The sequence below is a fragment of the Artibeus jamaicensis genome, unplaced genomic scaffold (genome assembly GCF_021234435.1).
Source record: "Artibeus jamaicensis isolate MK-2021 breed Jamaican fruit bat unplaced genomic scaffold, CSHL_Jam_final contig_432, whole genome shotgun sequence".
Lineage (NCBI taxonomy): Eukaryota > Metazoa > Chordata > Mammalia > Chiroptera > Phyllostomidae > Artibeus > Artibeus jamaicensis.
In genome coordinates this window covers 12,292,834-12,305,492 of record NW_026521828.1, presented here as the reverse complement: position 1 = coordinate 12,305,492, position 12,659 = coordinate 12,292,834, and the positions used below count along the sequence as shown (strand labels likewise).

The 12,659-nt window shown below is 52.2% G+C and overlaps 1 protein-coding gene across 2 annotated transcripts in view; it reads right to left on the bottom strand.

The window, feature by feature from the left end:
• Nucleotides 1-5,416, bottom strand: part of TNIP1 (TNFAIP3 interacting protein 1) — a 46,829-nt gene extending 41,413 nt beyond the window's left edge. The window contains exon 1 of one of the 2 annotated variants that reach the window (XM_037156924.2): nucleotides 5,323-5,416. The gene's annotated coding sequence lies outside the window, so the exon portion shown is untranslated. The remainder of the gene's footprint in view (nucleotides 1-5,322) is intronic. The other variant, XM_037156932.2, reaches the window with a different exon arrangement.
• Nucleotides 5,417-12,659: the final 7,243 nt, after the last annotated feature.

Genomic DNA, 12,659 nt, shown 5'->3' with positions numbered 1-12,659 from the left:
CGTCACAAACCAGTAACCTGGGTGGCCCTACCTGGTGAACATCTACGATCTGCTCCTCATACTTAATAGGCACGAACAGATCAAAACATGGCTCAAGAACAACTCAAAGCCCCAGAGCCAATAAATCTAGGCGACCAAGAGATAGCCAAACTTTCAGATGCACAGTTCAAAACACTGGTGATCAGGATGCTCACAGAACTGGTTGATTTTAGTCACAAATTAGAGGAACATATGAAGGCTAAACTAATTGAAATGAAGGGAAATACACAGGAAACCAATAGTAATGGTAAGGAAACTGGGATTCAAATCAAAGGAGTGGACCAGAAAGAGGAAAAAAATGACCAAACAGAAAAGGATGAAGAAACAAGAATTTAAAAAAATGAGGAGAGGCTTAGGAACCTCCAGGACAACTTTAAATGCTCCAACATCCGAATTATAGGGGTAACAGAAGGGGAAGAGGAATAGCCACAAGTGGAAAACTTATTTGAACAAATAATGAAGGAGAACTTCCCCAGTCTGGCAAAGGAAATAGACTTCCAGGAAATCCAGGAAGCTCAGAGAGTCCCAAAGAAGTTGGACCCAAGAAGGAACACACCAAGGCACATCATCATTATATTAGCCAAGATTGAAATGAAGGAGAAAATCCTAAAGCAGCAAGAGATAAGGGGACAGTCACCTACAAAGGAGTTCCCATCAGACTGTCAGCGAATTTCTCAAGAGACCTTATAGGCAAGAAGGGGCTGGAAAGAAGTATTCCAAGTCATGAAATCCAAAGACCTATATCCAAGATTGCTCTATCCAGCAAAGCTTTCATTTAGAATGGAAGGGCAGATAAAGTGCTTCTCAGATAAGATCAAATTCAAGGAGTTCATTATCACCAAGCCCTTATTATATGAAATGTTAAAGGGACTCACCTAAGAAAAAGAAGATAAAAAATATGAACAGTGAAAGGACAGCAAACTCACAGTTATCAACAACCACACCTAAAACAAAAGCAAACTAAGAGGACAGCTAGATCAGGAGTGAACCATAGAAATGAAGATCACATGGAGGGTTAGCAACAGGGGAGTGGGAGAAGAAGAGGGGGGGAGAAGGTATAGAAAATAAGTAGCGTAGATGGTAGGTAGAAAATAGGGGGAGGGCAAGAATAGTATGGGAAATATAGAATCTAAAGAACTTGAGACACGTGGTCATAAACTAAAGGGGGAATGATGGGGGAGGGAGTGTGCAGAGGGGAGGGAATAAGGGGGGAATAGAACAACTGTAATGGCATAATCAATAAAATATATTTTTTAAAAAATAGTTAAGAAAATAAGTTCAATTCTCCAAAATGCCAGATGGATTTTTTTGCAAATGCTCTAGTATAACATAAAAAGGTCACACAGTCATCTTTTTGCCTGATTTCCCAGTTTTGGGTAATTTTCCATAACAATTACAATGTGTGAGAAAACTCCTCTCTTTAAAGTCATGACCACACCCACCTTTTCCAGCCTTTTAAGTCTTTGACTTCAGAACATCGCACCATGTCAGAGGCCCTGGAGACCACCAATCACAGCCCCTTATTTGACAGCTCAGTTAGTGGAGGCCTCAATGTAATAAAGGACTTGTTCAAGGCCACACATGCTGAGTGATGCAACCAAGGTTGGAACTCAGGACCTGGGCTCCCGGGCATCTGTACACTTTGTGCTGCACAGTGTCATCTTCACAATATCCTAATTTTCTTACTTTCTTACAGAGACTCAGCGCCCATGAACACAGGCTATGAATTTAATTAATGGGGTTCTGACCCCGACTTGACCAATTACCACCTGGGTGGCCTTTCTAAGATTCAGTCCCTCTCTAAATGTGGGGATTAATCATTGTATCTACCCCTCAGGTGATCCTGAGGATAAATGAGATCATTCAAGTAAAGCCCAGAGCTTAGCAAACAGAAGGCATTCCAGAGGTGATAATGGTGTGTGGACATGGGTCGCATGCACTGAGTAGAACGTCACCATTAAACCCCGAGATGCAGCCTTCCCAGGTTATGGCTCACCATCCATATCCACTGTGGGACCCTGGACTGGGTGCCTGGCAGGGTGGGACAAAGGCCCCCAAGCCGGTCACTGTCTACTCCCCCGGGTCTGAATGATTGCCAAGACAGGAAGCAGGGCCTGACCCTGGGAGCCGGGTGACGCAGGCAGATGAGAACCTCTTGTTCTTCCAGACTGACAACAAGCGCCCATGCAAAGCCCCACCTGGGAGGACAATCAGAAAGTCCTGTGCTTTGTTTGTTTTGTTCTGTTTTAAAGTGGAAATAGCCACAAGTGGAAAACCCAGCTTCCCAATCTCCTTTCTGCCACTCCCTCTGCCACCTCTACCGAGACAGCTCCAGAGTCAGACCTAAGTCCAGATTTGAGGGAAATAAAAGACATACTCCCAAACCCACCTATCACTGATTGAGCTCTAAATCAGATGACTAAAGAGGAATGAAGGCTACATATTGAAAAACATTGACAGGTGAGTGTGTGCTGTGTGCTAGGCCTACACTTTGGCATAACGTGTCTCCCAACCACTGTCTGATCAGGTCAGGACCATTACCATCCCCATTTCTCAGGTGAAACTGGGGCTTGGAGCTGTTAGATGACTTGGGCAAGAGCTTATACAGCAACAGGTAACTGGAGCAGTAAGATCCAGGCTCTTAAACTGTTAACACACAGAAGCATTGTGTTACCGAGTTCTGCCACCTAGCAGGACAGAAAAAAAAAAAAAAAAAGCCAGTTCTTTTAAAGGCCTGTTAAGAAGGATCGGACCCAGACTTTTTCTTGTGGAGATGAAGCCACTGTGGACCAGAGGTCTTTATAATAAGTTTGTGATTAGTACTCGGGACTAGAACTCAAGTCTCTTGCTTCCAGATCGGCACTATTTCCACGTGCCCCACTGATGGGAAATGCAGCTTCCAGAGCAAACAAGCATGTGCGTCACTCATCATGTGAACTAGTGAGTCGGGGCCTTGGCTAGGGGGTCAGTGAAACTCAGGGCAACCCTGGTCTGTCTCCTTCCTTAGATCCAGACTCTCGCTGCCGTAGCCTGAGGCCATCTCGGAGATGTAAAACCCTTTTGTAGATTCTAGGTGCTTTTCGGTGTTGGGTGTGTGCCTACAGAAGAGAGATTTCAGCGATAGTTAAATGAGAAACGCGTATCAAGAATACGATGTTGACTGAAGTACTCAGTAATCGTGGGGGGTTTTTTTGGTAAGAAGCAAATAAGCAAGCAGAGTCTACATTCCTTGTTTCCTAGCCTCAGCCAGAGAACACAGTTTTAGTTCTCTCTACCTTCCTCCCGAATAACTGAATGAGGGCAGCGAGCTATAATGGCAGTACAGTAGCCACAACTGCGCACGTTTATTCACAGGGCACCCTGAGGTGAATGAAACCCTACACCCACAATTGCCCTTCCTCCAAGAGGCAAGGCCTTCGAGGGTCAGGGTGTGGGCTCTGGAGTCAGACAGACCTGGGCCTAGGTCCCCTCGTGACAGCTCTGCACTATTTCCACATCCATAACATGAAGGTTCGAGCTGCGCCCAGTACACGGGGTGGAGCGAGTGAAATGCCACAGGGCCTGGCATCGGTGAAAAGCAGCAACAATAACTATGACCGTGGGTCCTGTTGGGGGGGCAGGGACTGTGTATCTCCTACTTCCTGCGAGGACCCTGCGGCCTAGAGCCCAGGAGGAGCGGAGCGTGCCCTCCACCCCACAGAGTGTGTGCTCAGCACGGCCAGGCCCAGAAGGTCTTTCCCGTCTTCCTCTTTCCCCATCCCGATTATTTCCCCTAGGTTCCTTGACCTCTCTGGGATTTCTAGGGCACCACTGGAGGAGGCAAAGGGCGAAGTGACACTGGGGGACATTCCCAGCCTACGTGGCCTTGCCAGGCCCCTCCCACAGTTCCTGGGAGTCCAGGCCTCCCTCCCCCAGCTCCTCTCCTTCCGGCCTCCCTGTCTCCGGGTCGGGGTGTCAAGCAGACCTGGGTTTAAACCCAAGCCTGCTCCCTTGTCATCCTCCTGGCGTGGGAAGAGGCCAGCTGGGCCGGCCCGGCCTCCGAGGAAGGCGGACCCACGGGAACCAGAGCTTTTTCTAACCCTGGGAAGCCCTGACAAAGCCCCAGAGCAATTGTCCTCTGGCCTCCCCCCATGCTCACCCCACTCTCGTCTCATGCTCCCTCTTCCCGGGCCCCTCCTGCTTCTCCCACCCAGAAGCCTCTGTCACAGTGACTTGGCCTGCCCTCCTTGCCACTCCTAGCCAGGGACTTCCCTGGGCTGGGCCTCCGACCGGCTTTGGAAAATCTGGACTGTCAGTGATCATTGGTGATCAAAGAGTAGGCCACATCAGCGTGGTCTGCCGGCCCTTCACCCCCTCCCAGTGCCCCAGGCTCTCTGTTTACAGGTCGGCCACAGAAAAGGTTCGGCCACCCCAGCAGTAACGCGAGCGGGGGCAGACCCGCCTGCTCCAGAGGCAGATGGTCCCAGCCTTGCAGCCCGTCTCCGGGGCAGGCGGAGGTGGACTCCAACCTGGTCGCTTCCTGTCTGGCTTCAGATCACTAAAGTTCCCAACACACCCACACACTCCCTGCCACAGAAACACACACACACACACTCTCAATCACGGAATGATCCAGACACTCACAGGTACACTCACAAACACACCCACACACTCCCTCTCACATACAGACACACACACAATGACCTAGACACCCAAGGACACACTCACACACACCTGTACACTCTCCTTCACACAGACACACACACTCACATAATGACCCAGACACCCCAAAACACACACATACACCACTCCCTTCACACTCAGACACACACAAACACAAAAACATGCTTGTACACCTCCACCCACACAGACACACACTTATACGCCTCGGTAGATCTGACACACACAAACGTAGACATACGTACATCCACGTTCATGCCTATGTATCTACTCCCTTTTTATGGGGGAAGAATAAGACAAAAATAAGCCTTTCTTTTCCTTCCCTTTGGAAAAACTAGTAGTGACTAGAGAGAAAAGCCCGGCTGAGAAGACTGGGGGAGAAGAGGAGGGCAGGAAGAGGAAATAACAGGAGGGAGGGAAGCAAGAAGAGAACAGGGCCAGGGGAGGAGAGAGAGAGGCCCAGAGCCCAAGCCCCGAGAGGGCCTGGAGCAGCCGACCCCAGCTGGCAGGAAAGCAGAAAGCTCTCAGCCCAGAGGTGGGAGGGTCTGGTGGCCCCGGCTCCCTCGTGCAGTGAGCCCTTTCCCCATCCTGCCTGGCTCACTGCCCCCAGGCTGGGTCACTCACCTGGGGAAGGGCAGAAGGAGTCGAGGGTGTGCGCAGAGGGGGCTGCCGGCCCTGTGAAGGCTCCTCCGATCGCTGTGCTTCTGCAGGAAGGAGGGCTGGGCTGGGCTGACTTTTAGGCAGGAGGGGAATTCCCCGAGATGGAGGAGCCACACAAGGCTCAGTAAAGGCCCCTTCCCACCCCTCGGGCTGGCAGAACACAGGGCCCTTCTTCATCAGTCCCTACCTGTCACTTCCCAGACTGCCTGTCGCTTGCTAGGAATTCCAAGGAGGTGAAAAGGCTCTGGGGAAGAGCTGGAAGCCTGGTGACTCTCTGGCTGGTCTGAGAACTGGCACAGGGCAGAGTTCCGCCTGGCCTGCCCACCCCACCCCACCCCCTGGACTCACCCAAGGACCTCCATTTCCTCCTTCACCGAGGGTGGGGGATTCCAGTGTCAAGGACCCCAAGGAAATCACCAGATCCCCAGTCCACATCCTCCTGCCCTCCATCCTGTCCCATCTGTTTCCATTTAGTCTGTGGATCCTCCACAGGGAAAGGAAAGACTGCTTCTTCCCTCTGTCCCAGATCTCATTCAGATGTCGAGTGGGGTCCTAGAGACCCACCCACCAAGGAACAGCCCAGCTCTGCAAGAACCAGCTGGTGCTCCAGAGCTTGGCTGCCCCATCCTAAGCCTCAGTGAGCCTGGCTGAGTAACGCGGGGATAACAAGTCCTGCTTTGCCTGCCTCTTGCAATGGCAGTCGAACTAAAACGATGGTTTGCAGACATCCTTCAGAAACCGAGGGGTGGGAGGGGTCACCTGGATGAGCTGACCTTTCTTGCTCTTTCCTGTAGAGTTTCTTCACTCTCACAGTTTTCTCACACCACTCATGGTCTTACAGACCACTGGGGGCCCAGGAACGGACAAGTCAGACCTGCTTCCTGCCTGCTCAGAACGTACAGATTTGGGGATTGCCCTGCCCAGTAGAGTAACCATCAGCCACAGGTGGCTATTCACAGATAAAGTAGTCAAAATTAAATAAGACCAGTAGTTCCGTTCCTCAGTAGCACCAGTCGCATTTCAAGCTCTCAGCAGTCACTTGTCTACAACTGCACATGCACAGAACATTTCCATCACTGCAGAGAGTTCTGTTGGAGAGCATTGCTCTGGGGGCTGTAGGCAGGTGAGTAATTAATTACAGCGAGGGGTGGTAGAGCTGTGTACTAGCAGGAGAAATACAGGGAGCTACCGGAGCCTGGACAAGGGAGCATCTGGTCAGGACTGGGACATCTGGGAAGTCCTCCTGGAGGAAGTGACACCTTAACGGAGATCTGAAAGTGGCCAAGCAAGAGCATAAAAGACCCTGCAAAGAGAAGAGGACATTCAAGGAATTGAAAATTGTTCGCTCTGAGCGGACCATGGAGGTTGAAGCAGGCCAGGGGGGAAGTCCCACGGGTAGGACCTGGAGAAACAGGCTGGGTCACAGGGGCCACATTCAAGGGGGCCGGGAGGTGAGGGAAGGGGGCGGCTCGCTGAATCCAACCCTCAACTGCTTCTGCGCGCCTCCTATTGGGACCCCATGGGGAGTGCTAGAGATGCCTCCTGGCTCAATGGCCTCACTCTGCAGATGAGGAAGTGATGGCCAGACGAGGGAAGTGACTATCCAAGTGAGTAAACGGAGGGACTTCCTGACTCTCAGTCCAGTGCTCTGTCCCATACCATGTTCAGCCCCTCACTGGCAGATGCCACTTTTTAAATGATCAACACCCACATGTGACAAGTGGCTACCAGGCCAGACTGTACAGATATCTCTATCCTCCCAGAAAGTTCTACAGGACTAACGGCACCAGTCCTGGAATTAGACCAGGCGCTAAGGATGATATACTTCCCTCTCTTTTGCTGGGAGCCAAGTACACCTGCCCATACCCACGCTGTCCCACGCTCCCCTCTCTGCCCTCTGACACGGAACTGAAGGGCCTCCCTCGCAGCTCAGGAGCAGGCGTCAGGGCTGGTGGCAGGCCTTGGTCCCAGGGAGAGAGACCTCCTCCCTGGCTCCCTCCGTGAAAGCTGCTGGTGACCTGGGTCAGCCAGAGCCTTCTGTGCAACTGAGGAACAGCTTTTCCTCGAGGAAATGGAGTTTTAGATTCTGCATCAGGAGAACGTGTCATTCGGCCCTGTTTGTCAGATTGGGACGTTCCCTCCAAACATGATGTTTTTTCTCCAGAGGCCACAGTAGCCTAGGTCCTCAGAGAATCATGAAGCTCAGTTTAGACTAGTTCCCGCTTGTGGAGTCTTCAACAGCAGGGGGACCCGGAGGGCTAATAAGGCTGATGCAGCTGGACCTGCCTGGGCTGGAGTCTCCCGTTAGGGACACTGGGCCTGCACGTTCAAGGCAAAGATTAGCGCTGCATTCCTGTCCCTGCCAAAATGCTGAGAGCAATCATCTTCCCATTCTTTCTCTCCTCTTCCTTCTTCTAGCAGTGAATTAACTCCCTGAAACTGCTTTCCCTGTTCAGGCCACAGGGTAGACACTGAGGAGGAAGAGGCACTTGGGCGGGGCAGCAGAAGAGCTGCATTCGAGTCCTCGTTCTGCTGCGTGGTCCTCGGCAAGTCCTTTTCCTCACTCTGAACCTCAGTTTCCCCTTCTGTAATGCGAAGGAGTTAGACCAGATCATCACCAAGGGACCTTCCATTCTGATACTGTGAAGAAATCTAAAAGTTCAGAAGGAGAGGTCAGGGCAGGCCAAGATGGCCAGGAAATAACAACATTAACAGCTAATATTTAAGATGAACTTGCACCAGGTGTGGTAGTAAGTGCTCTTGCACAAATTATTATTGCATGCATTCCTCATCAGAACCCTGTGAGGTGGGGTGGGTGCTGCTGTTTTACAGATGAGGAAACTGAGGCTCATGGTTTAAGCCAACAGCTAATAAGTGGCATATCTGGAGTTCGACTTTGGACATGAGCTCCGGACTTGACTCAGGGCATGTCTCCAGAGCTCACCTGGAGGAGATGAGATCTCTCTGCTGGGCCTCAAAAGATGGGTGAAGTTTGGGTAAATATGGGGACACTCTCACAGGACCACGCCTCTAACGCTTCACTATCCGCCCCACCCCTCCCACCCTGACATCTCCGGTCTTCTTGCTGATGTGTGGGAACAGCAGTGGGCCAGCCTCGGAGTAGTCAATCAATCGATATCTGTTCAGTGAATGGATGGACTGGACCCCATGGTTTTCCTGATTCACCAGTTTTATTGAGAGATCCCCAAGGCCGGGGATTCTTCATGCCATTAGGACCTAGCCCAGAACTCTAGGCGTGATATCTGAGTCCCACCCTAGACCTAAGAAATCAGACTGTCTGGCAGGGGGTGGGCCCTGAAGGCAGCATTTTTTATAACCTCCCAGGGATTAGTACTGAGTACTTAGCAGCGTTTGGGAAACCCAAGCTCTTAAAGCCGGGTCTGCCAACTCCAAGGCACAAATTATCTGCTCGTAGGCAGGCAGCCAAGGAGAGTTCACTGTCATGAACCATCAGGTGGCAGTTTGCTGGGCCCCCAAACATCCAATCCATGACTTTTGCAAAAATGCTTTGAGTCTTCAAGCATCTGGTGGGTGCCAGGCCCACTGTCATTCCTGAGCTCACCATGTGACCTCAGCAGGCAGTTTCCTCTCTCTGTCCCTCACTTTCCCCACCTGTGAAAGGGCATCCATTCTCATTGCCCACGTATAGTCCTGAGTATGGCTGTGTACCCAAAAGAGGGGCCCATTAGGATAATTTCATGAAGAATAACATAGACCAGGGACTCATCAACTTTGGTGTCTGTTAGAATCACCTGATCCATTTGGTCTTGGCTGGGTCCTTAGACCAGCGGGTACCCTTTAGCATCACCTGGCCAGCTTTGTAAAAATACAGATGCCCAGGTCCTACCCCAAGCGAATTACAGCAGCATCTCAGAGGATGTGGTCAGGGATTGCTATTTTAACAGCTCCCCAGGTGACTCCAAGTTGTGCCTCCTGCTCCCGAAGCTGCCGTTCCAAAAGTTGGTTCTGATGCAGGTGGTCCCTGGACCTCACTGTTCCAGGTGGTCTCGTCCCACCTGTTTCTCTCTTTGTGCCGGGGAAGGTGCCTTCTCAGTACCGGGGTCAGAGACCGTGAGGATGATGGATTTTAGAATCTGGAGAGATGAGAGCTCTGTCCCACTTTCTGTGGGTCACGGAACATTATACGTGGTGGATGTGGAAAGAAAAATTAAAACTCGGGCCAAGTCACGATGAGGAGAGCAGGTACCTGTAACTCTGCCAGCATCTGAAAGATGGGATTCAAGGACGCGTTTTGCAAAATCGTGCTTTCCAAGGAAAGAAGTACAGAGTGGTATGTTGCAAGATTTTGGCAAAGGAAGATGATCCAAGGACAAATGTTGCAAGACTTTGCTGCCACAGGAAGTGGCCTCTTGGCCCATCAGATCTGGAACAAAGCTTAGAGATTGTCTTAACCAACTCCCTGGCTGGATAGAAGAGGAAACTGAGGCCAAGGGACAGGGAGGTGTGTGCCCAGGGTCAGGCAGGGAGGTGCTGAGGAGCTACTATCACAGTCCCGGCCCCTGACCACCTCCTGCTTGCTACTCTCCCCCCTGTTCCTCAAGTATCTACCACGTCTGTTTTTGTTCCAGGTCCCCAGCCCACCCCCTACACTCACACTCTCTTGGACAACACCCAAGGTCAAAGGATGGGATTAACTTTGTGAGCCTGGATGTACACCTGCCAGATGACAGGCACCACAGCCAGCGGGAGGCTGGGGAGCGCTAGAGAGGAAGGAGCAGTGTCTGATGATGCGGCCTGACCTCAGAAAGGAAGCCTGGTCACCAGGGGGAATTTCCCTGGGTGAGGTCCCCTGGCTATGCAAATGCTGTACTGCAACTAACCTGGACCCCAGCACGGGAGAAGGGCGAGGGGACAGAGGACCTGAGAGAGGTGGGGATGTGGCGAAGGCAAGGAATAGGGTCTGAACCTCCCAGGTGCCCGGATTGTGCCAGATTCACCCTTGGTAATCTTATTTGGTCCCTGAGACATCCTCCTAAGGAGGAAGGCAGCCTGAGGCCAGTAAGGGGAGGGTACATTTGCCCAAGGAAATGTTGTACATTCCAACCCAAAGGGAGACCACGCCTCAGGAAGAGGCCGTGATGCTGATGGAGTTGCTGCTGCCGCTGCCGCTGCTGCTGCCAAGGCTGACAGTAAAGAGGCTGCAGTCCGAGAAGTCTGACAGAGTTTCATTTTGGGTTTCCATCTCACTCACTGGGGAGTTTTATCCTGGGAACAGCTAAAAGGCATCTCCAGGGAGGTAGTGACCCTGACCCGCTTTGGGCAAATCCCAGTGCTTGCTCAGAATGCTAGGGGCATGACAGCTGGCGCCGTTAACCCTTTCACCACCAGCTTCCAGAACATTCCTAGTAACATGGACAGAATGGGAACGATGTTTTTGAAGGAAAGTCTCTCTCTCCTGCCTCTTTACATTTCACTTACCTTGAGCCTCGCTACCCCTCAAAGCCTTCCCCTGCGATCCTGATCCCTTCCGAGCCCGATCCCACTGCTGCCTGGTTCTCCGGGGAGCTGCTCTTGCCCCCCCAGGGCAGGGCGGTCAGGCCTGTGTTTGCCCTCCGCTGAGCCTGGCTGTTTCTCCTCCTGTGGAAGAACATGCAGAGGAACAGGGGGGTCGCTGATTTCTGGAGCCACGTGCCAAGAAGGGTGAGTGTGTGAAAAGCAAGTTTGGGCACTTGTGTGGGGCATCTCCTGTGTAGTCAGTAACACGCGTGTGGACCATGGCTCTGTCCTTCTGTTTGGTACCAGCGGTGTGTTTGTGGATCTGAGCGTTTTATTCTTTTCCATGTAGCCACCAGTGTGTGTTTCTGCTGCTGGATGTACACAGCATGTGTCCCTGTGGGTGTGACTGGCAGTGACTTGGAATCCTGTGTCTGATAAATAGTATTTATAGGCTTTGAGTCAATACCAGCTACATGGGGAAGTGGGAATGGAAATCATTGGCCCAGCCCAGGCTTAGCATCTCTATGTCCATCCCTCAGCAGCCCAGCTCAGCTATCAGACCCTCCCATCCCTGCCCATGGCTGTCTCCAACCAGGTCAAGGCCATCTCCATGGCCAACTCAACTCACTGCAGCTGGTGGTGCAATAGGCAGATGGTGGTAGCTGGGAGGAGCATTGGGACTGTCCTGCAGAAGGATGTGTATGCTCTGGAGACTGTCACCACCCCTGGGCCTGGGGCAGGGGCTCACTCCTAGGGGGCTCTGATTGAGGGCTTCCTGGTCCTTGCTTAGCTTAGAGGGCAATGGGATGGCCTGCACCCAGTGCCTTCCTTGGGCCTCACATCCTGCATTTAAAAACACTGCCCACCCCTGGGTTCCCAGGGAATGACTCCCGGCTTCCCCTCCTCCTCCATCTCCCATTCATTCCCCAGGGCAGGTCGGGCCCTTCTCTTGGTTTCATGCTCCCCCACGTCTTTCTCTCCTTTTCTCCATCTCTGCTTCCTCCACTCTGGCTCAGATGCCCATTCCTCCACATCCGGGAAGCACTGGCAACCCTGCCCAGTGGTCTCCCGGGTGCTGCACCCACCTCCTTCTCTACAGGGGCATTCCTCTCTCTAAGGGACGTCTCTGATCCTTCTTCTCTTGTCCCTAGCACATTCAGGGGCTGGCCAGATCCTGGAGGGCCATATCCACACCCCAGCCTGGACTCTCTGTGACCCCCCAGATGGTGTTCTCACACTGGGTATGGGGCCCAAGGACCAAGGGGCCCACCTGTTCCTCCACATCCCCCTCTGTGCCCCCACTTGAGCGGTTGCCTCTGCCTGGAACCCCCCCCTCCTTTAACAGCTTTCATTGTTGAAAGCCTACCTACCCACCTTTCGAAGTGCCTGGCGTGTGCCCCTCCCTGGGGAGCCAGTCTCGGTTTCTCTGTGGTTAATCTGTGGCCTCCACACTTGGTGCTGCGTGCTACCGTGTGCTGGATGAATTTTTCTAATAATCCTCTTTCCTCACTTAGCTCCCTGAGGGTTAGCAGCACAGGGCAGGCACTCAGGAGCCCTCAGAGGCCGAGGAAAGGGCCTTCCCCTCCCTTCCTCACGCATGGAATGGGATCTGGTCTATCTATTCAGCACGAAGAGCTGCTGTTTACTGCGTCCGCACCAGTCTTGAGCAGTGTGGTGAGATACATGTGTGTTTCCCTATTTAGTTTTCACAACACCGGGACAGAGAACCCTGTGTCATTCCCATTTTACAGGTGAGGAGATCAAGGCATAGCGAGGTCAGGACACTTATCTATGCCCAAGCGGTTAACTGGGATTCGGGGCCG